This window comes from Pleurodeles waltl, chromosome 9, assembly GCF_031143425.1.
Source record: "Pleurodeles waltl isolate 20211129_DDA chromosome 9, aPleWal1.hap1.20221129, whole genome shotgun sequence".
NCBI classification, from domain to species: Eukaryota; Metazoa; Chordata; class Amphibia; order Caudata; family Salamandridae; genus Pleurodeles; species Pleurodeles waltl.
Genome location: NC_090448.1, coordinates 62626836 through 62654059, shown reverse-complemented (window position 1 = coordinate 62654059; position 27224 = coordinate 62626836). Strand labels below are relative to the sequence as shown.

Genomic DNA, 27224 nt, shown 5'->3' with positions numbered 1-27224 from the left:
GCGCTGGTCGTCATAAACTTACTTCGAGAGGCTGGGAAAAATTCAATTTCCACACAGTAAACGTGGAAGAACTGAACCACTCTATTAAACTTTTTATTTCATCTCACACTCACTCCATGTCAGCTGGACGCCTCGTATGTAGTGTTGGGATTTCAGTAATCAGTAGGAGTGGGTGGTGAACTCCGCTTGCGGAGTTTGTGGAGTTTTTCCCACTGCGCGCTCCACATAGAGCGCAGCGTTCCAAAAGACTCTACGTAGTGGGGCGGAGTGGAGTTTTTTCCTCGCTCGCCAACAGTGAGTTGGCGAGCTTGAGCAACAAAAATATTACTCAAGACAACCTCCCGTGAGATTTCTCAACGCGAGCGGTTGCAGTATGATTGCGACCACTCGCGTTGAGAAGCCTTCCGTTCATGTTGAGGTAGCTGCAGCTAGAGTAGAAAATCAACTTGAGCGACAGAAAAGAAGCTTTGCGCAGCGCAGGGAGCTGTTCGTGCTGATTTTTCAGCACTGGACAAACACCTGGCACTAAAAATCAGTGTGAACGGCATGACCTACCGCACTCCCCCGCTTGCGGAACTTCGCATAGCGCAGCAGAGTTTTTTTAACACTTCGCAGAGCTCCGCGTAGCACAACTGCGTGAACTCCGCCAGGCCTACTAAACACCCTAATATTTCCAGGGAGCTGTAGTTCTGGTTAACTTCCATTATATCGATGGAACTGTCACACCTGATAATCATTCCTAACAGAAAAAGCCACAATTGTATCCTTGTTGTCCTGACACTATGAAGCTTGGTGGCACTCATATTTCTGGTACAATAAAGTCTAATTTATTTCAGGTTAGTTCTCTTTTTTTCCTGGGAGTAAGTGACTGAAGGTCCCTACCAAGGTTTCCATTACTCCTTTCTTTGCTGAGTTCCCACACCCGGGGGGAAGGTAACACTTGATTGGTGCCTTTCGGGAATTCAGTCGTATTGGCGAAATTTCAAAATAAAGGAAGGCAGCCTGATGAAACTAGACTGAGTAAACTTCATTTTGGAGAAAGGCCATAATGCATATATATTTCCCATGAATATAGAATGACTTTGTGGAAAAGGGCCCAGGATTGAATCTCAGGTACCTGCATTGAATCCCGGGTTCAAAAAAGTTCCATAGAATCCCTATTGCAATAGTAATTGTAAGAATAAATGTTTACTACCAAAAAATATAAAAAGAGTTGTGGTAGTATTTTTTATGTCTACCATGACTAGCTAATGAAAGAGAAGAGGGTGTCAACACACGGAACAAAGAAGAGAAGAGCGAAGCAAAGTTAGGAGGAGGAGAGAAATGAGATGGAGGGATGGCTTGGATGGGGTGGGTTGTTAGAAGGGCTCCGTCAGTGAGGGAGGGAGGTAGAGGCTTAAAAACGTGGAGAAGTGGGCAAGGGTCTGGTGTGGGCAACTAATTTCTTCAAATTACAGATTTGTTAAATAGATATACAACTGTCATTAGGGGCCATGGGGATGTCCCATACAGTCTTCATGGGTGAACCTTCTTTTCTAATTGCCATTTCTGATGAAATTGCTCTTTCTTTGTTCTTATGGTCAATAAAAGTCTTGACCATCACAAAAAAAGCAACTTGTATAAGATTCACCATTGTGTACAGCACCAAACCATATAATCCCATGGATTTCATTCATGCCTTCTAGTCATGCACAGTTGTGCTGCATGCGGGATGAATCCAGAACACACCAGTCACACTTATGGGGATGTAGAGACCCCTGTTATGGAGGACTGATGAGATTTTACAAGAGAAAGCTGGTAGTCCTTACCCTTCCGGCGCTACTGATAAAAATGCCTGTCCACGTGCAATAGATTAATCTGCTTCTGACTTCCTAGACTTTTTGGGACTGCCTTTCAACAGTGCAGCTGTCTTATAGATCTATTGCTAACAATATGCATTGAGTAGACTTCAGGTCCACTCCTTTTAACCTCTGATTTCCTTCAACCAACCTCATTCACCAATTGTATTAAGAACCTTCCAATCATGCCTTGGCTCAGTCACCTAAGTCACTGATGTTATGGACAAAGTGTATCCTTCCGCCTTCTCTAGTGCTTGCATTGAATTTTGGTAGGGACTTCTTTGCAAATGCAGTCCTCTCTGTCTGCTCCTGATGGCTTCACCATGTGTTTCTCTTTAATGAGCTAATGCTGCATATGCTAGCACATCAAACCCAGACCCATTGGCTTTCCCAATGTTTGTTACCATCTGGCAGGAGATGACAGGAGCCACCCTACTAGGACACACTGTGGATGTACCACCTCACCAGAAGAGTCTGCTCTATTGCGAGGGAATTTCAGCAGAATTGTGGATGATCTCAGAAGGGCCATAGAATGTCGAGCCGACTATCGGCACAGTGCATGCCAGAAAAGTCAAACAGTGTCCCTGTGGCACACCTTTGCCTTGCCCTTCAAGAGGTTTCACTCCTACAATGGGCTAGGAAGTATGTGGGGGAAGTAAGGCCACATAGGCAGATGGAAGGTTAAGGGAGGACTCGAGGTTGTCCCACTTGGGGGGGAAATTGACCATGGGTAAATGAAATGAGACCCTTGTGGGCATGGTTGACGTTCCTCCAGGGGAGAAGCTAGCACCTTTAGAAATTAAGGCCCATATTTAAGAAAAAGTGGAGCATCAGAGCTGATGGGTCACATTTTCTGTGCCCCCACCCCACCGCCACCTAATGACACAGATGATATTTGTTAGCACAATAGCGTCAAGATTTCTGATGCTATTGAGTCGCTTTGCTACACTAGCATCAAAAATGTTGGCACTAGTGCAGCAAAGCGCAGAGAGGCCCATTGATTTAAAATGGGTGCATCATGTTAATGCCTGCTCTAAGCAGGCGTTAAAACTGACGCAGAAATGGCACAGTAAAATCTGTTAAATTTTACTGTGCCATTTTTTGGGCCTCCTTGCGCCGGAACGCCGCCTTGCATACATTATGCCTGGGGCAAGCATAATGTGGTGCAAGGGGTTACAAAGTGGCACACTGAGAGCGTTGCACCACTTCGTAAATATGGCGCAAGGAAATAGCCACTTTGGCGTCACCTTAGTGTCAAAACAAGGATGCCATGGAGCCACTAAGGTGGTGCTAGGAGCTCCTAAATATGCCACCTAAGTATTTTCTTGGAAATCAATTAAATCAACTAAACAGGACCCCCTTTGTATTCTTCTTTAACAATAAAGCTATTTTCTCTGAGATATTTTCGTGCCTCCAACAAGTGCATGTGTGAGTTTCCCTCTGGTATAAGCCCGCCCACCAAAGCACACAATTCAGTAATTCTTCGTTCTCCTCTGCTAGTCACCAGACAAAGATAGGAAACTGTTTTGGTAGCACCATAGATACCTTCCATTCATTGCCTCGAGAAGGCAGCATATACACAGATCACCTTGGCTGTACGTTTCTGAGGTGTTGTAGTTTGGGAAGCACTTGCTGCTGACAAAATACCTGTGATTACGTGAAAACCCGTGCAGTAGTCTTTTCTTCATTTAATGCATGTGCATACATCTGTGTCAATCAGGACCTGCTCAACATTTCTCCAGTTTAGGAAAGAACTGGAGACACAAACAAGTCTTTAAAGAACTCTGACTCAGAACAATGTAACAGTCTACTTTCTCTTTCAGAGCCCAGCTACCCCTCCAGTCCATGGTAGCTTGGCTGTACCGTTTCCTTTGATCCTGCACATTCCTCTGCTTGCGTTTGACTAGCTTAGCATTGTACAGTGTTTAATTTGAGCCGGTGATTTCCAGTGCGGAGCACCGGCACTTATTGTTTAAGGCTGGCGCTTATTTTTCTGCCTCAAGCATTTACTGCGAGCAAAAGACACATATGGGAAAGACGGTGGAAAAGAAAACGAAAAAGCGTCATAATGGGAGAAACCAGAAAGCTGCAAGTAGGAGCTGAAGGGGCAGGATGTGGCTGTAAATGGATTAAAGAGGCCCGAAGCGGCTTCAGGATTACTCTGCCTCAGTATTCAGTGTTCGCACATTTAATTGCAGCACCCGCCTGTCTCAGAGGAGAGCCTTGGGCGCCGGGACCTTCGTACTTACAAATTAAGCGCTGACCCATCCCTGAGACTAAGATGGACTCCTCTCAGTCCATTCTTTCCAAACTCTTTTTGAATACGATAAGACACGCAAGGCAGCCTGAATCGGACAGCTCGGATCTGCTGTGGGCCCCACAGACACACGGAGGATATTATTCCGCCTGGAAGAAGAGGGCCGGCTCGCTTCTGCCTCCGTAGCCAGCATCTGCCAGTTGGATGAGGCCAGGCTCAGCGCCGTCCGCTTCTTTCCCCGGCAGTGGGGAGGATGAGCCTGTCAGAAAGATTTCTGTGTTCCCGCCGGATCCCTCCTACCCCACCTGGAGTAGCGCTGTTATTATCCACAGTAGGGAGGACAACATGTCTGTCTGTCATCTCGAATTCTGAGAGCAGCTTTACAGCTGTCTGGGGGCTCCTTCCAGGTGCTCAATTTGTTCAGCGTCCGAAATTTTAGAAGGCAGGAGACAAGAAAAGATTTATGTTGTGTTGCAGGGGTTTTTATACACCACAATGTCCACTATTTCCAAGTCACGTTTGCCAAGAGCATCATTATGGGGCAGCAGGTGGTTGCAGCTGCTATCCCTGGCTTAACGTTTGGTACCCAAGGTGCTACCCCTGCGGCCCCTTGTTTCAGGGGTCAGGAAAGCAGTGGCAAAAGCAGAAATAACACAGAGATTTGAGTGGTGTCTTTACTTTCTGTGGTTCCTGCTGCTGGTCATCTCCATAGGAACCTGCAACAAACATGAGGTGGTTCGGAGGCTAAGGATGGGAGAAGAGGTCAAGCTTGTGATGTCACGTGGGGTCGGATGTTGTGTGATGTCAGTTTCATTGCCCCTGGAATTTCGCTTCATTGACATCCACAACCTTAGCTTTGCCTTAAGAAAATCAGATCTGATCTACGCCAAGCGTGGCAGGATGGTCCCTTTTTAAGCTCATTGGTACAGCCCCCCTTTATCAGTCTGTGGGTGACTACCCTACTGTACATGGGAGGTTGTAGTCTGCAGCTAGGGACATGTCACTGATTTTCCAATGACATGCAGTGTAGGAGGTCAGAACTGTGCCTCGGTGAACATTGCATTGCACCAGTGTAATTCTGCACAATTTCAGTAATTTTGCGTTATTGCTGCCATGCGAAATTCCCGATATTACGGTATTACATCATGTTTTGAACTACATGCTGCTCACCATAAAAAATAGCGTTGGTAGAAAGAAACAACACAAACAACAGAACACAACCGTCTATTGTTCACAGTGCTTAGTTTTTTTACGCAATTTTTTACTGCGAAACGTGCCCTTGAATCAAAACGGACACAAGGCTGCATTTTGCTTCAAAGTATACTACCAACTCTTGCTTTTGCATTTCGAGTAGTTACAAATAATTTTCCGAAAATTCTGCATAACTATGCAACAGGAAACTAGGCGCACGTCCCTACTCAGAACTCATATTAAGAAAAAATATTTTTCACCTACAAATAATTAGAAGTGACTGGTACACTAGTGCAAACAGGTAGTCACCTCACTGAAGGCACGCTCCCTCGGTCTTATGCCTTCTGTCAATAATTGAAATTAAGTTTACATTATGAGACCATCTATAAAAGCCTTGCGTCTTTGTTGTTGTTTAAGCTTGAATTGCATTTTCAAAGGGAAAAAGAAGACAGTGCTAGCAACCCATGTGAGAAAACCTGTGCTGCATGCCAAAGTCAAACGCAATTGCTTGAACAAACCATTCTGCCTCAAAACTGGGGGTGGGCGGTGAACTCCGCTTGCGGAGTTTGCAGAGTTTTTCCCACTCTGCGCTCCACTTAGAGCGCAGGGTTGTGAAAAACTCTGCGTAGGGGAGTTTTTTATTCACTCACGTTCGCCAATGTTAAGTTGGCGATCGCGATTGAGGAAAATTATGGTCCAGACCACCTCCAGGCGAGATTTCTCAACATGGGCGGTCATGAATGGTCGCTCCCGCTTGCATTGAGAAACCTTCCGTTTGTGTTCTGGCACTCGAGTAGAAAATCTACTCGAGAAGGAGAAAAGAAGCAGTGCCCTCTTGCATTGCACATGGTGCCATTTGTGCTGATCTTCCAGCATGGGACTAACACACAATGCTAAAAATCAGCGTGAATGGTGCAACCTAACACACTCTGCCGCTTGCGGAACTCTGCGTGGTGGAGTTTTTTTGTCACTGCGAGGGGTTCCATGTAGCAGAACTCCACGAACTCCGCCCAGGCCGACTCAAAACACTCCACTCATGTCTGGAAATAGTTGGGGAAAGCCTGCTTATAGATGCGATAAGAATGGCAGTACTTTACCAGCAACAAAATTCTTCCTGCTTTTAAGTCTCTGAAGGAATCCTGTAGAAAACGCTGGCTATGCATGGCAACAAATTAAACTCAACTGTGCCATTTTGGTGATAGATTCTACACTTCATATTTTTAAATACTGTTATAATCTCGTCATATTGCATCTTGAAGGTTTGCATTTAGAGCCTGGAATATTTTGTTCTTGGTTTTTATTTTATCTATATTTAGAGACTCCACATTTAAAGGGTCATTGATATTAAGGAATTAAATATCCCCAAATGTATGTAATGAGAATATGGCAAGCCACCTCAGAGTTCCATGATCTTACAAAGACACTTGACCTGCTTCCTCCTCCGTCTAAATGAGTATGTAGGACCTTGGTGACTAGCAATAATTATTTAGGCATACCGGGGTGGAGGATTGGGAAGGGGAGGGATGGTACTTAACCTCATATAAATGATATAACACCACAGGTCTCATTGCAGAATGTCCACCAGAGATGTATGTTTCTCTTCAACAAAGTTCACATCCGAAGCAACACAGCAGATGTCCGCAGTGGTCACTGTGGACCAAGAACTGTCCAGGATGCTTTAGACAGACTCTAGTGAAAGTAATATATCTTGAGGCAGAGGGAGAACAGCTAGGCAGACTTCATGGCTGGAGAGAACATGATAATATATGACTACTATTGATTTGGTTCAAACATTGACACAATTGAAGGTAACTTCTAATTCCTTTTCTAATCAAATATTAGGTGAGTAAGTTGGAAGCTGCATTATTGCTTTTTTTGAGGGGAAAGGAAAATGGCAATAATCTTGCCGTGGAACAATTTCGACAACAGTTTAATGAAAAAAAGAGCCAAGAAAGCACTAATCCAGTGTATAATGAACTCAAAATGTGAATAAAAATAGAGGAAGCTCAGATGTTGATGGCCAATGTAATTCTCAAGGGATAAAATAATGAGATACAGAAAAATAAAAGGTACTCACTTTCCTAAATTTGAAGAAAATTACACTTTAATGAGTATGGCATTAATAATACTGTAGTTATTTTTAGAGAGAGACACTGGTAAATATTATTACACATTGCTAAGATGTTTAATATTATGTTTGCCTAAAAGTAAATGAGACTATCACACTTAGACTGTTTAACTATTTAGTTAAGTATAATAATATGCAGTTTATTCCCCCCTCATATTAGAGTAAGTATACGTGAATCAAATGTATTTTCTAGGGGCATTTGAGACTAAAAAAGTTAGCGCTGTATTTTTTTTAATTGTCACTCAAATAGGTATTATATTCGTGTTTAGGTCTGGCTACACATGCGAGTTGGTCCCCGACTTCATGCGAGCACCACAAAAAGAGCTTCAGGAAGCTGTACTGGGAGAATGCCATTGGCTCCGCCCGCATGTTGATTGCCTTGAAGCCTTAAAGCCAGCATTTGATTGGACAATATTTGTGTACTTGCACTCTTAATGGATTCTGAGAGTGGATCCTTCACTTATCATGGTCATCATGTTTAAATATAATAATGTTGCAGTGTGCAAGTGACAACGGCATGAAATAACCGTCATTATTATTTTTAATATAGTGATGCTGGGCTTGCAAGAGTGCTGCTGTTCCAGATTGATAAGTTCTGCTGCCTTTTTTTCTGTGTTTCTCCTATCACACAGACAAAGTCAGCACAGTGCATTTAGGATAGGTGCATATGCAATTGAGATAACTGGGCTGGGTAAATGAGCCTCCGTGTCCTCCTATGCCCAATGCCCATTGGGGTAGGCGCTCTAGCCAATGTTTCATCACATATTGAAGATGATGGCAAGTTGCAACGAGGCAGAAAGTGGAAGATGGAGGAGGAGACCGTATGGGGCCATGAGACACTGAGCCTAGGGAGTAAAGACCCTGAAACCAGTCTGCGAGGGCGGGAGGAGGTCTAAGTCCAAAACAGAAGCAGTAGTGCAAGAGAGACCGAAAGTTAGATCATTGGCCTCAGGGACCACAGAAGGCTTAGTCCAGAGAGTGGTGACCATGAGAGCAGGGCTACAATGGAGCCGAGTCCAGAGGAACAAAGGCGGTCGAGGTAGGGCTGAATAGCAGGGGCTGGACAGCCAGGGATCTAATGAGGTCTGAGGAGGGCAGCCCGCTATGCTGCTCTTGTAGGATATCCGAGCAACAGTTGGCAAGTGTGTGCTTGGAGCCATTCCACCCACCTGCTGCCCATAGCGTGCCTGGCCTGAACCCAAGCCTTGTTATACAAGATAAGGCCTGGAGGTTCCAGGAGGGGAGGGGCCACTTGGGAGAGAGATCAGGGGATACCAGAGGTACACACCAGGGTAACTGAGGTATTCTGGCAGAGTTCAGTGGTACAGACTGAGATGGGAGAGAGCGCCTAGTGCTGAGAGCACAGTATGCTACCAGTGTCCTCAGCATCATTTAGTGTGAAAACTGTGGGGAGGGAGAGACCTTGGAGACAGATGGTGAGTAGACACCAGATGACAAGAGAGGGGGAAGGATGAGAGGGCAGACAGTTCAGAATGCTAGAGACCTGCATGCAGCACAAGGTGAGACCTTCATGGGGTCCTGAGAAAAGTGTAAAGACTGGGACACCATGGAGAGAGAGATCAGGGCTACCTCGGAGAGAGACAGGTGGACCCAAGGAGAGAGAAAGTCCCAATGTGCCACTTGCCATGGGGTTTCCAATTTCTGCATTGGTTCTCAAGGTGAGGCCCTTGAGGAGTCAGGGCCGAGGGAGTCCAGGAGGCTAGCGATCAAGGATTACCAAGGGAGAGAGCAGAGTGGTAGCTGCTGGCCTCCAGCAGTAGGTGATGCTCCAATTCTGCATCCTGCTGAAGGTGAGACCTATGAGAGAGACCAAAGAGAACCAGAAACCAAAGGCGCGAGAGAGAGGGAGAAGCAGGGCAAGCAGTGTGCTTGTCTGAATGTAAAGCGAGTGGTGCCTCTCTGAATAGTGAGTGAGCATCGTGCTTGTGTGAGTGCAGGGTAATGTGACCACACAGTGAGAACTGTGCTTGTGTGATTGCAGGGTGAGCACGGGGTGAGTGGTGAATCTGAGTGAGTGAAGGGTGAGCGCAGTGTGAGCAGTACCTCTGTGATCACAGGGTGAGAGTGTACCAATAGGTTTGGTTTTAATGTGCTAACACAGCCATGATGTAATGTATTTTTCATGTGTTCACACATTTAAGGACGATCTCTTGCCAGTGACAGTGCTTATTTTATTTTCTATTAATATAACAATCTGTGTTATCACGTTCGTTTTCAAAAAGGATTTGGATTAATGTGGTCGCTTTTGGTAAAAATCTAGGCCCAAGCAGTTGGAAAATGTAGAGGATAAATCACTCCCATGCAATCATTTCAGACAGGCGCAGGTTCATCTTGCCCAGGAGAGATGTGGACACAAGATGAAGAACACCAAATATGGAGGCGCTGTTACCTGACGCGCAGTGGTGTGTTCACGCTCACTGACTGTGCCTCTCAGTACAGATCAGAACTTCTATTTATTTATTTGATTATTTATGCGATTTTATATAGCAGGGACCTTACCCAAAGGTGTTGGAGCGCTTTACAATAGATCAAATAACGTTACAAGAGAAATTGAGAGCAACACGGTAGAAGGAAACAAAATGTATAGCTACTATGGTTACACATGACCAGTTACTTATTTACATCATACCTATTAATTACAGAAAACATATTTAGAGAAATGACAAAAGAGAAACAAGGTTATAAAGAAGAATACTGTATATTTACAAAATGAAATACAGGGTAACTTGAAATAGGACACCTAAATAATGTGTTATGGCTCTTGAGATAGTTAAGTAGCAGTTAGGGACATGTGAACGGTAGGGGTGAAGGCCTAGTATGGTTCTTGACGAGTGGTGTTATTGTGAAAAGTATCTTTGGAAGAGAAAGGTTTTGAGGTCCATTTTGAAGGTTAAGAAGGAGGTGGTGGTGCGAAGGTTTGTAGGCAGTGGGTTCCAGATTTTAGTCTCACTGTCTGGGAACGACTGCGCCATAAGTGTTTTCCTTTTGAAAGTTGGAGGTCCGAGCAGCAGATTTTCAGCATTTCGTCAGGGTCTAGAGCCACCAGATTACTTGAGCTTCTTTGCTAGGTAACGAGGGGTGGAGGTGTGAATGGCTTTATGAGTGATGCAAGCAGTCTTATAAATGTACCTGGCTTCAGCAGGAAGTCAGTGAAGAAATATCAACATAGGTGTGATATTGTCATTTCTTATGGCCCCCTAGATGAAATGTGCAGCCGACTGAAGGATGGACTTTAGGGGAGAGCGGGGAGTCTTGGTTTCCCTAGCGAGGACACTTCCGTCCTTAGGAAGCAGCTGCTAAACAGTTTTGCATCTCCTATGTGTGGACAAATCCTGTCCTTATGAAGCAGAAAGTGCCCTATGTGTTTACTCTGCCCGTCTGTCTATGCCCCTCTGTAGAGTTCAGCACGTCCTGAGGACAGTGTAGTTGTGGTCTTCAAGAAGACGCTTCCTTACTGTTCAGTATGCCCTAAGACAGTTCCTGCCCTTTGGAAGCAGCCGGAGCTCCGTGAGCTTATGCTCCCTGTCTGTCTAGTTCCCTCGGTACAATTCAGCACTTCCTGCGGACAAAACGGTTTCGGTGCTTAAGAAGCGTCTCCTTACAATTCAGCACCTTAGATGACGGACAGCTCCAGTCCCTAAGAAGAGCCCCTGTATTACAGTTCACCAATGCAGATGATGGACAGCTCCTGTCCTTAAGAAGGTGCTGCCTTACAGTTCAGCACTTGAGATGCCAGGCAGCTCCTATCCTTAAGAAGCGGCTGTATTACAGTTCAGCACTTTAGATGCCGAGCAGATACTGTCATTAAGACTGCTTTACAGTTCAGCACTTAAGATGCTGGGCAGCTCCTATCCTTAATTCTGCCTTATACTTCAGCACTTCAAATGCCGGACAGCTCCTGTCCATACGAAGCACGGGCCTTACGTTCAGCGCTTCAGATGCCGGGCACCTCCTTCCCTTAAGAAGCACCTGCCTTACTGTTCAGAACTTCAAATGCTGGGCAGCTCCTATCCTTAAGACTGCCTTATACTTCAGCACTTCAAATGCCGGGCAGCTCCTGTCCTTACGAAGCAGCGGCGCTACGCTCTGCGCTTCTCATGCCGGAGAGCTCCTGTCCTTAAGAAGCAGCTGCCTTACAGTTCAGCACTTCCGATACCGGACAGCTCTTGTCATTAAGAAGCATCTGCCTTATAGCTTATTTTAGGCGCCAACAGCTACTGTCGTTAAGAAGCAGCTGTATTACAGTTCAGAACTTTAGATGTCGGACAGATCCGGTCCTTAAGAGTGCCTTATACTTCAGCACTTCAAATGCCGGACAGCTCCTGTCCTTAAGCAGCAGGTGCATTACAGTTCAGCACATCCGATGCCGGACAGCTCCTCTCCTTAAAAGGCCGCTGCCTTACAGTTCAGCACCTTAGATGCCGGCCAGCTCCTGTCCTTAAGACTGCCTTATACTTCAACACTTCAAATGCCGGACAGCTCCTGTCCTTACGAAGCAGCAGGTGCATTACAGTTCAGCACATCCGATGCCGGACAGCTCCTCTCCTTAAAAGGCCGCTGCCTTACAGTTCAGCACCTTAGATGCCGGCCAGCTCCTGTCCTTAAGACTGCCTTATACTTCAACACTTCAAATGCCGGACAGCTCCTGTCCTTACGAAGCAGCTGCCTTACAGTTCAGCACTTCAGATGCAATGCAATACATCCTGATGCTGGCTAGCTCTCTCACTGCAGTGCAGCACCCCCCGATGCGGGCTACCTCTCCCTTAAAACACAGCCCCTCCCGAGGCTGGACAACTCTCTCCCATACTATGCAGAACCTATGAGTTAGGCACTTCTTTTCCCTACGAAGCAGCGCCTCCGGAGGCTGGATAACTCTCTCTCACTGTAATGCAGCGCCTCCGGAAGCTGAACAGATCTCCCCCGCACTGTGCATCACCCCCTGAGACTGGACACCTCTCTCCCACACTATGCAGAACCTATGAGGTTAGGCACTTCTTTTCCCTACGAAGCAGCGCCTCCGGAGGCTGGATAACTCTCTCTCACTGTAATGCAGCGCCTCCGGAAGCTGAACAGATCTCCCCCGCACTGTGCATCACCCCCTGAGACTGGACACCTCTCTCCCACACTATGCAGAACCTATGAGGTTAGGCACTCCTCTCCCCTACGATGCAGCGCCTCCCGAGGCTGGACAGCTCTCTTCCACTGCAATGCAACACCTCCTGAGGATGGATAGCTCTATCCCACTGCAATGCAGCGCCTCCGGAAGCTGGACCGATCTCCCCTATACTGTTCAGCCCCTACCCCCCCTAGCATGGACAGGGACAGCTCTTTCCCTTGCAATGCAGTACCTGTGAGGGGGAGCAGCTCTCTCCCTTAGAATGCAGCACGTCCTGATGTCGAGCAGATCTTTTCCTTACAATTCAGTAGCTCCCCAGGCTACATCGCTCTCTCCCTTAAGGTGCTGTGTCTTATGAGACACAACAGGTCCTTTGTAGCACTTGTAGGCTGATCAGCTTGCGTTATCACATTGTTACATATTTTAATGATGTACAATGTATGTATGTTTGTGGTGTTTGCATAATGAGGACTGTAGGGTCAAATGGGCTATTTCTCGAGGCTGGACAGCTCCTATCTTTATAATGCAGTGTCTAATGCTGCTGGACAGGCCCTGGACAGGCTAACAAAGCAGGGCTCTATAGACTGGGCATCCCCCATCCTTATAATGATTCACAGCACAAAGTTCAGCAGTTGCGGCCATTTTTATACAGTATATGCTTAGGCTCGGTAGTATCTGTTGTTTCAATGCAGCATCCCCTGAAACACCGAAAACTGGAGTTTCCCTCCGTATAATGCAATGACTCTCAAGTAGGGAGGCTTAACTTGCATAAGTTTTTGTAGCATAAAATTAAAAATTAGATGAAAATTAAGTAAGATTGTGTGAAATAACGAGGAGTGTAACATAGCACTTAGCACTATTTTTTATCTTTATTTTATTGCAAAATGCACCTTCGCATCCTAAGTGGATCTGCAGATGCATTTTGCACTAAAATAATAGTGCTAAATGCAACAGAATATAAACAGTGGTGGCCAGCTGCTGCTCGCCAGGCTCGTTGTTCCTCTGCTTCATTGATAGTGTTTTGTGCCAAATTACTCACAATTGTCCAAACAGGTGTAATCACATATTTTCCACAATTTGGCATCAAAAGTGTAATGTACAATTACCGAAATTACTTCAATTACTCTGGCATAATAAACATTTCACCCAGGCCTACTCTCAAGATGAGCACTACAATGCACCCCTGTCTATGGCACGAGAGCTCTTATTCTTACAATGTGACACCTTTCAGGACTGCCCTTACGCTGCAGAACCACCTAAACTGGAACCTTGTCTCCTTACTCTACCTATAGCTTGTTTCTTTATGGTACCATACATCTTCTTCTGGAAGCTGGTCAGCGGCAATCACAACAAGACCCAATCTCCTGGGACTGAACACTTTTTATCCTTACAATCAAACATCTGCTGAGGTGGTACAGCTTGTTCACTTGTTCCAATGCAGTATCGCCTGAGGCTGGCAAGTTCCTGTCTTAGCAGTGTAATGTATGATGATGATGCTCAGTAACTGTCCCTTGCAGGCTGCATTTCCAGACAGCAGGCAGCTTCTAGCTTGAAAATGAACAATCTCTTCACTGCCCATGTTCTTACAATTCAGCATCGCCTTATTTAATTATTATTTATCTTTTGACCTTTCACTATTTACATAGCACATCTATGTCTTTGTTGGAAGTGTGTGAAATTGTTTAGCTATCAGCTTCACAACTCGATTTTCTTTTCAAACTTTCACCAGATTTTCAGCTGCATTATGAGTAAAGTTTCAAAAATTGAAACATGGGCAGTAAATGAGAATTTGTACAACCGTTTTGACTTTATTTCAATGTTTCTGCTGCTACTCAGGACAACAAGTCTGCTGCTGGGCAGCCACAGCATGATTTCAAGTTGCAGGATTTGGATCAGTGTGTGCTGGGAGTCTTCGCCTCAGGTGAAGTCAGGAAACTTTGCCTGTCTTTGCAAAATTTCAAGTCCTGAAACTTTGTGGGCTAGGTTTTGCACACCCTTTGTGAAAACGTAAATATTTGCGAGGTGTGTAAACGATGGCGTTTGTGTGTAGGACTATGAGTATAACGTAGTTTACTCTCCATTAACATGGCAAACATAGGAATGGAAATCTTAAATTCAAATATACAACATACAATATATTTCAATTCAGATATTTATTATAGCTAATTAAACATTCAGTTCACACATAATATAATCAACATAGAATCAACCAAAAAAAATATAATACAACCCCCTAACCTAAATGAAACATACATATATGAAAACATAAATAACATACCAGTAGATACGCAAAAATAAACAAAAAACACAGAACCAACAAAATCACAAAATAGTATACATACAAATTTACAACCGCCTCATACATGAGAGGATATTTAAACAGCACAATAAAGTTACTGCTTTGATGCTACAATTATGCGTTGTAGTTTGGATTGTATAAAATTCAACATAATAACAGGAAATTCTAGGTTATAATTTCCTGATTCAAATTCTCGTGTTACAGGCCTGATGGTAGCCAATCCTGGTCAGGGCTTCAAATTTGCCAATTTCAAACACTTCATGCCAATGTTCAAGACATGCCAATTTACAAGCCATCAGCAAGGTTAAAAGAGCTCTACCACTAGAATAACACATTTGACAGGAGTGGTGTGTGGGATGTGTGTGTGTGTAGGGTAATAAAAAAGTATCATTGTGACTTACAGTTACATTAAATGTGCCTATGGTGGTTGGTGATCAGTGACATATTTTGCTCTCTAGCACCACAATCAATCAATCAAGGATTTATAGAGCGCACTAATCACCCGTTAGGGTCTCAAGGTGCTGGTGGGGGAGCTACTGGTCATAGAGCACAACAGCCGATTGCAATGGAGGTGCAGATATCTGTGGTAGCTGTAGCTGCTGAAGGTGTTAAGTCATGTTTATTTGTTCTTAATTTTATCATTAGCAATTCATTTACATTATCTTCAGCTGCAGTTTCTTTTCATAACATTGCCCCCTCCCCCCAGTTGATATTGTGTAAAGTTGTAAGGTTACACACGTTGCTATGTTCCATATTTTTAATTCACACTTTTCCAGATTCACATGGGGACTGTTGTTGATGTTGAAAAAACTAGAAGAGAGGCATTTGAAGGGGGCCGGCTTAACTATGCAAATATTCCTGTACAATCTCAGTGCTTTCAGTGACATGAGTGGCATATACACATTAAGGGGCATATTTAAGAAAAGTCGTGCTGCACACAGTGCAGTGCCACTTTTCTTGCACCCCTTAGTGCCCCACCTAATGCCACCATGTGTGCTTCGTAAATACGGCGCACCATGGTTGAAGTCAGGGGACGCTAGTCCAGCGCTTTGCTGAACTAGTGTCAAAAATGTTCACGCAAATCCTGTAAAGCACCAAGAGGCCAATTGTAAACAATGGAAGTCTTCTTTTAATGCTTGCTCTGAGCAGGCATTAAACGTGCCAAAAAAAGGTGCAAGGAAATCTCTTAGATAGAGGAGGAACGTCCCCATACATACATTATGCCTGGCACAGGCATATTGTAGTGCAAAGGGTTACAAAGTGGCACAAGGCATACATTGCGCGACTTTGTAAATATGGCACAGCGTATTTTGCCTTCTAACGCCACATTAGCGTAAAAAAATGACACTAATGTGGCGTTGGAATGCGCTGGGGGCTCTTAAATATGCCCCTAAGTTTTCTATGTGGGTCCATGTGGCAAAACGTGGACTTTCCTTCCCCTAGTAGAGGAAGCCCCTTGGCAGGCCGTCCGGTACCAGGGGGACAGGAAGTATGTGTCAGGTCGCGTACTGTTAGCAGCAAGTGTGTTTGTCCACTGCCAATCAGGGGCTAATGACAGCCCTGAATGAAAATGGTAATATCAATTCCTTGCAGCTCAAGATCTCTTCTGAGGATTTCAGACTTTCAGGTAATGAGTTGCAGACAGGTTGGCTATAAAACTTTGCCTTGGGTGCAGTTGGCAAACTGCGCCTCTTGAATGGCTGAGTTGCATGGTTTTGCATGATTACTTGTGCACATCTCTTGTGTGGAAGTGTAAATTTGTGATGGGTTGGGAGGAGGAATTATATTTGCAGGGCAACAACCAGGTAAAGCAAAACCTCTATTGGTTGGTAGTGCAATCAATCAGGGAGAAGGGTGTGAGAAGCATAGGGTTGTAGAACTAGCAGCATTGTAATAGTTACCTTACTTATGCTGACTGCAGTAGTTAGTACTAATCACTAGCTTGTTCCTTCCCTTCATAGTATCACTACAGCATCCCATCTTTAAGGGCAGGAGGTTGTGGCCCTAGGACCAGCCGCAGCAGAGTGAAGGGCCGGGTCTTAGGCCATATTGCCCATTGTCTGCAGCTGGAGATTTGGCTGTTGTTCTGCCTTCCAGGAAAGGAGCAGACAGGATAAGTTACCATTGTTGACAGTAGAAGCGCTCTTCCGCTTCCATCACCACTGCAACAGTTGGAGCAGCATCCTAAGCTCTTTCTGCAAGCCCTCTGTTAAGGACATGTCTTGCCATTACAAGTCCTTCGGCATACGGAGCCGTGTGTGTTTTGTGTGAGACGTTATTTTTAGCATAAGTGATGCTTACAGGTGTGGGCTATGTGTGGGATTTATGTTGGGGTTGAGAAGGTGTATGTGTCGGATTGATTTTGGTTCAAGTTAGGTAAGGAGTAGATGGAGGGGTGAGTGATTTTTAGGTCTAGCCTATGACAAAACTGGCATTGTTTTTCTTTTTATAGTTTATTTATCAACTGATAGAAGAGTTTGTAGTATAGTTGCACATCGTAATCATAATTCTACAATTCATTTATCTTTGTCATACAAAATATTTCCTGTACATAGGTAAAGTAACAGTACTCATAAAGTGCAAGAGTGCAATCATGAAAGACATCCCTTGTTCCATAACATGGTGTATAGTGCATCCTAAAATGCAATGAAATCAGTCAACCCAGTCATGTCAAATTTCCTTGAGTGTTCTAAGGGCACAGACCCTTTGGGCGTAAAGTTCTTCATAGCAACTAACCTGCTTCATCTTCAGCTGCCATTTATTTAAAGTAGGTGCTTCTGAAGATCTCCACTTTTGCAGTATCAGTGATTTAGCTATCATCGTAGCAATGAAAGGACATTGTTGCTGCTGCCTCGTTAATTGGATTGTCAGTGAAGCTATACCAAACAGAATCCCCCCCATGGGTCTGGGTCAATCTTGATTTGAGGATTTTCACTAATGGAAGCATATATTTCTTACCAGGACTGTTGAACAGGAGGGCATGTTAAAAAGATGTGCTGATAGCCACATCTAAAGCATGCTACAGAGATAGAAGGAAACATTTTATGCAGTCTGGAAGTGGTGAGATTAAGCATCCATTCAGAATCAAAATCCATCCTTTTGAAGTTCTCACCCCGGATGGCATTATGGGTCATTTGATTATACTGAAGTCATGTCTGCTTATCAAATTTACAATCTATGAGGGTCAAAACATTGATCTAGTAAGTGGGAAGCAAAGTCTCAGATAGCTTCTGGGATAATAGACAATACCAATTGCCTATCCCAGTGAGGTCGATCACGAAATAGGCACGGCCGAGATCTTCTGTTAGATAGTTATGAGGTTGCTGGTAACCTGATAGAAAATGGCTGATTTGCAAATAGGAAAACACAAGATGGGAGAGATGGTTGAACTATTGGTGATATGCTGGTCCTATGGTGTCAATGTCTCCTATACCATAAAGTCACAAAGCCTACAAAACCCTTCCCTTTCCCATTCTTTTGTGACTGTGGTCTCCAGCTGCAAACCCAGGAAGGGGTAGTCCTGCAAATGAATATGAAGATGAGTCCAGTGAAGTTGAAATTAATTTCCAATTTTAGCAAATCTAGGCATCACGATGAAAGGCAGACTGTATATTTTTCTTCTGTGTAGTCTTGAAACTTTTAAGAAGACCAAAAGCCAGGAATCAGCCTCACTTAACATTTGATGTAAGTAAAGGAAATCTGGCAGATTGGTCATATTTGCCTCACAAACCAGCCAATCTAGAAATGTCACTTGATAATAGTATTTCAAACGCGGAAGGGCTGGCCCCCCGTCTTCGGAGTTCAGTTGTAAAGTTGTCAACTTGGTATGTGCTTTCTTTCCCTGCCTTAAAAAATGTTGAAGCATAGAATCGATTTCACATAAATAAGGGTGAGAGATTTTAATCATAACATTTGAAAACATAAAAATAAATAGTGGAAGATTTGCCATTTTTATCAGGGCTACATTACCAGTTACAGTAAGGCAGAGTGCCTCTGCTGGAGTAAGTCTTGCAGTAGTGGAGAAGTTTAATCATAACAAGTCTGCAAAATTTTGTGTAACATAGACCCTTAGGTATCTAATTGGGCAGTTGCTAGAATACTGCAAACGCAGAGTAGCGGGCAGAACCAGGGGTGAACTGTTAAAGACCCTCAGGTGTGAGTACTGCGCTTTACAAATTCCTGATTGATTGATTGATTAAAGAGAAGAGCTTCTGACTTGGCTTGATTTATTTAATAGTCCCCTATGTCAGTGAATCCCTGAATTTTGGCCAGTTCATTTGTTACATTTTGCTCCTCAGCATCGAGATATAAAAACATGTAATCTGCAAATAGTTAATCTTAGGTGCTCCCTCCCTCCATAGGAGGCTGAATCCCTGGATCTCGCCTCAAGGCCGCAGCCAAAGTTCCAATAAACAGAACAAATGGAGAAATGACAATAAGAGACAAATTTGTCGGGGTTTTTTCTTTTTTTCAGAAAGCTGATAATCACAGCTCCTGTAAATGAGCGGGGAATCTCACATCCTTCAAGGATTTCATTGAACAAGATAATTAAAACCCTTGATACTGGGGCCTCAAACACCTTATTGATTTTGTGCGAAAGGCCGTCACATCTACAAGCTTTCGCGTTGAGGGAGGACCTTATTGCGTCTTGAACCTCAGTGAGGGTAACAGATGCCAAAGCAGAGGTTCGAGCCGCACTAGACAAAACCGCCAAGAAAATGGCGCACAAGCTCCCCTCAATATGCACCAAGGGAGAACTGTCAAAAAGGGTATATGATCTTAAGTAGGGGGTCGAGAAAAACTTTACCCATCTGCTCTGGTTGGGCGACCATTCTACCTTCTGCCTCTTGAAAAATTGCCTTAATGAATTCTTTGTTCCACTTTATCTTCATTGACCACAACAGGAAATGACCTACCGGCTCAGTTTCTTCATAAAGATTTTGGAAACAAGTACGTTGGTTGACAATTTCCTTAGATTTTAAAAACAAAATTACGATTTTGACATGCTTGCTGAAGTTTGATACATGTATGTGGTGATTAGCCTATAACGTGCATAAACGTCGCCTGATTGAGGTCATACTGTAGAACCATAGTCTGGTCCCTTCAAAGTTTACTAATTCGAGCTCTAAAGGAAAGTGTCTCACCCCGTATGAATGCTTTAAATGTCCCTCACACTGCAAAAGATGAGGTGGTAACTACATTTCTCTTGAAGAAAATAATCTATGGCAGAGTGCATAACCACCACCCAGCTTTCAATGGTGAACAATCATCTGTCCAGGCTCCAGCCTGGTCACTGGGGCCTCGGTTCCTTCCGTGACAATTCAATGAATGGGATTGAATTATCTGAAAAGGGGTTTGATAACGTGCCTGGCACTATTCTATTCCACAAATAAGAAATTAAAAAAATTAAATTCTAGAGGCAGAATTGTATCATTTTGAAAAGCGTGTGCATAATCACTGCACAATTTTCTCTGCCAGTGCAGGAATTTTAGCTTATTTTGCTGCTTATTACTCTGTGACTAATCAAATTTGGTACCTTGAATGATATTGAAATCTCGCCTTAGGAAGACCAGCCCCTCTGACGATTGAAGGAGATTATATATTTCTCTAAGATAGGAGCCATCATCTTCATCATGACCATAATAGCTGAAGATGGACCCATAATTGCACCAAATCCACTTAGCCCGGGGGTTTCAAGAGATCAATTACACTTCACATGCAAAATCCCACAATATTAATATTGCCACCCCCTCATCCTTACTGCAGCGCTGGCGGAAGCATAATATGCATGTACTATAAACCCTAGGATACTGGGTTGCTTGGCCAAAGATGTGACATGAGTCTTCTGAAGGAGGGTGATCTGGGCTTTTGATGATGATTTGAGCCAAGCCAAGATGGGCCTGAACTTTGAACAGTTATTTACTCAGTTCACATTGAAAGATTCTACACTCAAACCACGAAGGTTAAGGATCTTATGACTCAACCCTGACCTGCTTATCTCCACCTTACTGAATAGCTCTTGCTAAACAGGGGGCTCGCTAACCTCACACACTGCAGACTAGAAATGCTTCTGAACTTTTCTATCTGGATTTATCTGCACTACAGTGGCCCTTGCCCTCCCCAATACCGCCTTCTCCAGGAGCTCCAGCCGCCACAGGCCCCCTATAATGTTGAAGCCCTCCACCCAGATGTGTCCACCTGCCACCCTTTACCACCCCGTCCCCTAAATGAGTGCTTTGTGATGGCATTCAGCTGACTGCTAGCTGTCGGTGACCGAAAGCTATCTGCCTACTGAACTGTCCTGCCGACATACTAATGCAAAGGTTAAAGTGCATATGGGAATCAACAAAAAAAACATTGGAAAGCATAACCAAGAACAAGTCAAAATACTGAAAAAATACAAATAGAGGAAAGCCTTCTCACAAATCCCTCAGATCTGGCTCCAAACCGGCCCCCCTCCTCCCACATCAAGCTTCCGGCTGTCTTGTAGGAACTGCTTTACCTTTTTTACAGTGTGAAAAACCCAGGAATGTCCTGTATACATACATTTCAGTTTAGACTGTTATACTGTTCCTGCAGGAGCACCTAAGCTCTTAAAATTGTGAAATCTTTGCTGAGTTGGGCTGCTGAAATAGACATGTCTGAATTTTTTTTAAAGGAATTTTTATCAGAAGTGCGGTAGACTTTATCCCGAAAGGCATTGGACAAGACCTGCTCCTTCACCCGAAAGTCACCAAATTCACCAGAATAGTTCTGGGCTACTTGGAATTAGGAAGTTGAAATGCTGGTTACAAAGTGGGCATGTGTAATGGCAATATCAAGCTCCCTGGCAGTTTATTCAGGTATCACATGCTTGTCAATTAGATCTGAGATTAAGTTGGTAACAAACCGACCTCTCTCTTGGCCCTCAGGGATCCTTACAACAGGTAGATTGGAGTAGTGTGATCTGTTCTGTACATCTTTGAGCTTCTATTGTAGCTTGAAAAGTTCTGGATGGAGTTACAGGAAGTTTGAGTGCTCGTGGAATTTTCAATATCGAACACTCTTTGCTTGAGCTGCACAGCTCTTGAGGTAAGTAGTTGCATGTTGGCATTAATCTATTCCAATTGACCTTATGTCTCCAAGTGTGCTTTATCCTGTGAGATCTTCATCTCGTGAATCTCACCAAGAATTTGCTGTAGAATCACCTTGATTGGTGGAGACGCATCCAACTGTGCCTGAAAATAGGACTCTTGGGAGGAAGCTGTTTTTTCCCAAAGAGATGGATGACGAGTCAGTCGTTCTTCCCTCCCTATTGTCAACCTCATCCACCTTATGCTGGACCAAACCTTCCTCTGGATTGTCGTGTGCAGCTGAGGATGGTTCTGCGCATTAAACAATGGGGGGTGCTGAGGAATCATTTGCGACCTGCAGTGCAACTTGGTCTTCACTGAGAGTGACCTCCTCCCGTAGGGACCCCTTGGAGCCCAACGTGGAGAACAAGGGGTATACTGGCAAGTTTTTGGGCCCAAAAGCAATGTTCCAAGATGGTGAATGAGAGGAGCTAGCCAGACCAGAAAGTCTTAGATCGGATGAAGGCTGTTGATCTGGTCTCAAGATAGATGTGGTGGGAACAGATATTAGTCAATTAAGGCTGTCCTAGATTGATCTATTGCAAACACACCCTTAGATGTTATTGCCTCTTCAAATGTAGTCATCTGATACAGAGTCTGCCATCGAGGGAGTGCCCAGGCTAGATTTGTTGAGACCTTTTCAGACGCTGATGAACTTCCAAAAGTTGCTGTCCTATTGACAATAGGGTTTGATCTCACCTCAGTTGTGCTGTGCCATGTGACTGGTCTTTGATTTCCAGACTTTTGTCACCCGCTATTGGAATAGAAGTTCAACAAGTCTGATGCTTGGCACCTCTTTCTGCTTTCCCAGTGCTATGGCTTTCGCCACATCCCTTGCGATTCACTTCATTGCTGCCAAAAATGCCAGAAGGTTGGGTTATGGCCATCTCCTAAAGAAGCCAGGAGCAGTCTTCTAGAACAGGAGGAAGAATAATTTCAGGTGCAAATATAAAAAAGTGATGCGTATTAAGATGTGGTAGCTTTCATGGAGGTGGTGGGGTCCCTCAGAGGGGGTCACAAGCTGCATCTGCAGCTACACAGACCACCTTCACAACCTCACCAATGTCTCCACAGCCTGACAGGGCTCCTAGTGAGACCAAACAGGACCTTCCTTGAGTTGTACCATTTTGACTGTTTTGCTGGGTTTACAATTCGCAGACTTGCAGTCTTATTGCCTTAATGTCCATAAAATCTAAAAGGTAGGTCCTGAGTCAGCCTTACAGTCTCATGGCATCCCACATTCTGTACAGGTAAACAACTAGACATTACTCAACATGATGAGGTTCGCCCCCTGATCCCGCAACCACTTCAAAAAGATATAGAAAACTAGATATAGAAAGCATGTCCCACTGGTTTCACTTACTTCAAGCTTGTAACGTGCTTGCCTTGCTGCAGCTGCCACTGACCATCTTACACGATCCTATGCACTTCAGGCACATTGGCTGAGCTCTGTAGATTGATTTAGTTGGGGAAGCATAGACAGATTGGATGCCGGGCATGGCGTACACTAGGTAAGTGATGCACGCCTATATGGTAGCTAGATGAGCTGATGAGTGTGTTGCTGTACAGAATCAGCGGCTGCCTTACTTACAATGCAGGCAGCATTGTCCACAAGGCTCTGTGCCATACAGAGCCACATAGAGGGGCTATTATTCCGAACAGGATGTGCTGTAAGGGAGCATGAACGAGGGAGGCAGGGAGGAGACTAGGTGTAGTGGGGCACCCTACTCTACACTTCATGGCTGTAGATACGAACAGAAATGCGCCGTCTTGCTTTCACTCACCCAGAAGCAGTCCCCCAGCCACGGAGCATAGAAGGGCTCCTCTGGTGGCCAACACATGTACTGTTAATTGCAAGATATCTTTTTACTTACAGGAGACTTAAGCCCCATCCATTCCTTACCAATGGTTGGCTTCATTGTCACTCTCATTTCTTTGCTCCTCGTTCATCAACGATTGCCTTCCTCACTACTTCTTTATGTATTTGTTTCTACCCTGGAGCAGGACCCACTTATTGCTTCCTTGCCCAGTCCCCTTACACTGCTTGCATTTTTAGAGCTATTTTTTTCTTTTAGTTATGGCACTCCATAAGAGTGCATTTGTTTACACGCCCCCTCTGTGCCACATTATTACTTGCATCTGCCCTCTCCCACATACTTTCTTGTCCCTTCATTTTTGTTTGCTGCGACCCTCCTGTCCACTTTTTGTGTGGTGGCTTGCCTAGCCCTCCTGCATTATTGTTGTTAAACTTTCTGTAAATGTTGAAAAAGTGTCCTACACACAAAACATTTTTATACCTATGTGTAATTATAAATTCCTTGCAGGATAATTTTGTGCTAATCGTTTAACCCTTGTCCTAACGAAATGCAATAATTTATTGAATTGGCTTTCTTCAGTCTTATGAAGAAAACAATGCATCATACATATCTACCACATGTAAGAAACTCAGGGCCTGATTTAGAGTTTGGCAGATGGGGTTACTCCATTACAAACGTGACAGATATCCCTTCCCCAGTGTTACAATCCCATTATATCCTATGGCAATCATTATTGGCAGATGAGATAGCAGTCACGTTTGTGACTGAGTAACCCATCCGTCAAACTCTAAATCAGGCCCTCAGTTTTTTGCTTTTCATGTTTGTAGTGCAATGTTGTCTGGAGACCATATATATTCTTCACTTACAGCATTGCCTCTGCATCTTCCTCTGGGAATTAGTTGTAGCCTGTTGCTCGCATGGGCTTCCAAGTTATGCACATAATCAAAGTGGCCATCTTTAACTGGCTTCAACTGATGTCCAACATTAGAATAGGAATATAAGAAAGTTGGTGAAAACATTCGATATCCAATGGTTTGAATGATGCAAACAATGGATCTTTTATTCAGAAACATCTAATACAAATACTCAATGAATATTAACTTTTCATTTACGATTCATAACTAGGAACAAGATTTTTTTTTCTCCGAAACAATGGAAATTGCCATTCCCCAAAATTATTTCACAGTTTTATATTGGGTGTTTAGGTGGCCCTGCAATTAAAAGGCGGAAGTTGTACTTCTCTGTGTGTCCTTGGAAGCACTCTTAGGCCTCTTTAATTTTTCATTGAATGAAAACAACATGTACATCACAAGGTAGTTTTGATCTGCTGTGCTTGACTGGCCATGAACTGGAAATAGAACTGTTCATCATTTTTTGCTGCCTGTTCACTTTAAGGCAATGGTTAACAAAGGGCTGTCCAAAGTGGATGGTGTTGTGGCTGCCAGGCACCCGGGAAAGTCAATTGCTTCTTTTTTATCACTATGGATGTTTGTGTTTTCCTTTTTTTGCCCCTTCCTGCACTGTTAGTTGCCTGTCCCCCAACAGGCCTCCTACATTGTTGCTTGCCCTTTCATTGTTGCTTGCCCCATCATTGTGGCATGCCCCCTTCCTCATTCCTCCCTTGTTGTTCTGTGTCCAGTCGTCGTTGGTTGCCCTCTCCGTTGCCTCCCTCTCGCGTTATTCCTCGCTCTTCACCCACCAGAAAAAAAGCACTAAGACCAGGCCATCACTGGATGCATCCTAGCCTTTTTATCAAACTTCCAGCCATGCTGGACAGTAGCTGTGCTGTTGCACAACATTGCTAAAAGACATTGCTAAGGCTAATAGCTCTCACCTATGCAAAACCTATTGCTTTTGCCAGTGATTGTTAATATATGATGTAGTTAGTAGTTAGGGAGGGTGAATTAATGCTGTAATAGTAATTAACTATATTGTGTACACATTGCAGTTTGTTGAAAGAATTATGTAGGAGTTAATAAGGGGGATGGTGAAGGCGTAAGTGAACAACTGTTGCGATTTTGTGAAATAAATATATTTTTCATGAAGTTGTTTGAAATTTTCTGAGTGCACTAAATGTGCCTAACTCTGTGTAATTCTATCTCTCAATGCTTTGTGGATGGGGCATCAGTTGCAGGAGTTCATCATAGCCTACTGATCTTCTTTGGTTACCAGGTAAGAGGTTCTGAGTAGGCTGCAGTGGACAGTACAGGTGTAGAAGTAGCAGTTATCTTCAGTTTTGGATTTCATCTCATGGCCAGGCTGGCAGCTACACCTTTGCCTTTGAAGCTGCCCCTCATTTAAAAACAAGTTTGTGAGCTTTGTACTTTGCATATTTAGAGGTCTTTAAAAAAAAAAAAAAAATTACGTGGGTGTCTTTGTGACTTTCTGGACTGTGCATATCCACACGCCCATTATGACACTATGATGAATCTATTGATTGATAAACTTATTTTAGATATCAATAAACTAACATCACGGCAGCTGTGCAATCATGGATTGCTCATGTCCTTGTGTATTGCTTTGTCTTCCTAGACAGGTTTGTTGTTGCTTGCAGCTATTCTGCCCTACCAACTATGAGATGAAGGACCGTAAGACCTGGCTCATCGACTGAAGCTCAGAGGACCAACCCTTCACAGCATTTTTAGACCCTTACGGGTGAGTAGTGCGCTCTACAAATAACTGATTGATTATCATGTGTTTATGGTGGGAATAGATAACCACAAAACAAATCTCACTATTGGGGAAAGTTTATTTAGATGAAACAAATTTTTAGGATGAGAAAGTGTAATTAGAGAAAAGGTTGATACATCGACTTGGACATGGATGATTCAGCTCATCTGTTTCAGAAGAAAAAACAAGATTTGGAAACACTCAGGGGTCTATTTAAAAGTCCCTTGTGCCGCCGTAGTGTAATTTGTTCAGTTGCTATGGCAGTGTAGAATAACCCCCCACCCCATGCCGTATTTACAAACTTGGCGCAATGGGACCATTGTGCCAGTTTGCAAACCTTTGCGCCACATTATACCTGTGCCAGGTGTAATGTATGCAAGGGAGGCATTCCCCCACAAGTAGGACCTTAGGAATGGCGCAGTGAAAACTATAAGAGTTCACTGCGCCATTCCAGCATCATTTTTAACACTTGCTCAGGGCAAGTGTTAAAGTGACGATGTGCTTTGCTGGATTGGCATAAAAACATTTGACGCTAGTCCAGCAAAACATCACTACTGCATCAGGAATTCTGATGCAGCTGTGCTAATGAGCGTCATGGTGCATTGTATTGTAAATACAGCGCCACCATGGGGCTGTTAGGGGGAGCAGGGCGGCTCAAGCAAACTGGTGCATCGTGAGTGTTTCACCAGTTTGTAGTAAACGAGGCCCTGAATATTTTAACACATTAAATATTTTAGCATTTTAAATATAGTTATTTATCAATTTAACTGACATA

General features: G+C 44.0%; 1 long non-coding RNA gene across 1 annotated transcript in view; it reads left to right on the top strand.

Moving 5' to 3' along the window:
* LOC138258575 (uncharacterized) overlaps positions 1-26434 on the top strand; it is a 132348-nt gene extending 105914 nt beyond the window's left edge. The window contains exon 2 of the long non-coding RNA XR_011198427.1: positions 26312-26434. This is a non-coding gene — a long non-coding RNA (uncharacterized lncRNA). The remainder of the gene's footprint in view (positions 1-26311) is intronic.
* The last annotated feature ends 790 nt before the right edge of the window (positions 26435-27224 follow it).